The sequence below is a fragment of the Echinops telfairi genome, unplaced genomic scaffold (assembly GCF_000313985.2).
Source record: "Echinops telfairi isolate 266 unplaced genomic scaffold, ASM31398v2 ScPeMD7_1;HRSCAF=3_0, whole genome shotgun sequence".
Lineage (NCBI taxonomy): Eukaryota > Metazoa > Chordata > Mammalia > Afrosoricida > Tenrecidae > Echinops > Echinops telfairi.
Window position 1 is genome coordinate 62,418,168 of NW_022103896.1, and position 1,707 is coordinate 62,419,874.

Consider the following 1,707-nt stretch of genomic DNA (forward strand, 5'->3'; position numbering starts at 1 on the left):
GAGGAGGAAGAGGAGGAGAAAGAGAAAGAACCAGTTTGACCCACTTAGGGAACAAGAGAGCAAGAACTAATACAAATCTTAAGATATTAAGATGACTCTGTTCCATTGTTTCTCTTTCTAAGAATTTAAAACCCATTGGCCTACCTTGGTCATACCAAGTGTGGATGGTGCAAATTAATTAATGATCCCAACAAAATTGAAACTAATGTTTAGGCCAGTGTTATTGGAAAAGGGACAAGTTAATTCTATGTGTCAAAAACTGCAATGACAGAGATGAACAAAATCCTCTGAGGTCAATGCTGAACAACTCCTATGACAGGATTTGATGCATACTTGATGACAGTAGAGAGATGAATATCAGTGCATATCCCTGATGCATTCTTCTTGATGAGTAGGTATTCCAAGTATGAAATGCAAAATAAGCGTGATATTTAGTAAGGGGTGGTAAGAAGCCTGACTCATTTAAGCATTGACTGTTTAAATAGGAAATAAATGATATAATAATGAGAACAACAAGGTATTACTATGGCTACTTCTACTTATTTCTTCTAATAATGTATACATTTCCACAGCATTGTATAGTATACACTTTCCCAGACAGTATTTATTAACCCTTACAATAGATCTCAGAGATATGTTTTAGATATACTTAATGCCATTTTATATATAATCAAATGATATCTTAGAGATACAGTAGAAACCGTATGTGAAGAGATGGCTGTGAGCACACATGAAAATACTTTAAAGTATTAGCTTAAGTTTAGAAAGGTAGAGTTCATCTTTCAGGTGGTTTTTCTAGTATCGATATACATGTAATTTCTTAAAACTTATTTCATTTTATTATTTTATTCTAAAAGTATTAACTAAAAAAATCACAATACTTAAACGGTGTCAGGAATAGTTATAACTACCAGGAGCACTATGGTGAATTAAATGGAACCTTCTTCTTAAGACAGTGGAATCTAATACAGTAAGACAAGCATGCAAATAAGTATAAAAGTTCATCACAATTGTCAGAATAGACAAGGGATAAAGTATGAGGATACAGGAAGGGAGTGCCTGGGTGCTAAGTGGAACCAGCAAGAAAGACTAGTCAGATGGCTTTGATATTTTATTTGTTTAAAGAATTTATAAATTTAAATTTTAAAACAAAAACAATTTTTATAAAAATGTATACCATAACATACAAAAGAGAGGGCAAAATAATACTCATGGATTAAAATATATTTTAAATGTCAACAACAAAGCTTCCCCTACAATGCCAAAACAGTGCATCCAAAATAAATAAATAAAATGCTTGAACTTAGAACTTTCTTTGTTATAAAATTTATCTTAGCATACTTACCTGGCAGGGGAGATACCATGATCATGAAGGTGTTTTTCCCAGGAGGAGGCTTATCCATTGCACTCCCGATGTGCTGACCCCTGAGATTTCCCCAAATGTGGGAAACTCGACTGCATAATTTGTGGTAGTGGGGGACTGCGTCCGCGCTCTCCCTTAATTAAAAAAAATAGATAGATTTTTTCTTAGCAAACAACATATTAAAATTCACATATTTCTAAATTCCCAATAGGTCATCAAATAGGAATTGTCTCAATTCTAATTACATTTTGATTGTAGAATAGCATATTAAAAATTCATAAGCTATAATATTCATGTCTCTTAATTTAAAGGGTTCCAATACTAAAAGAATGGGGTACACATTC

The 1,707-nt window shown here is 32.7% G+C and overlaps 1 non-coding gene across 1 annotated transcript; it reads left to right on the forward strand.

Annotated features, from left to right (window-relative positions):
- The first annotated feature begins 1,337 nt into the window (after positions 1-1,337).
- LOC115869040 lies at positions 1,338-1,501 on the forward strand. Its single transcript, XR_004045956.1, has one exon. It is a non-coding gene; the product is annotated as a U1 spliceosomal RNA (small nuclear RNA).
- Positions 1,502-1,707: the final 206 nt, after the last annotated feature.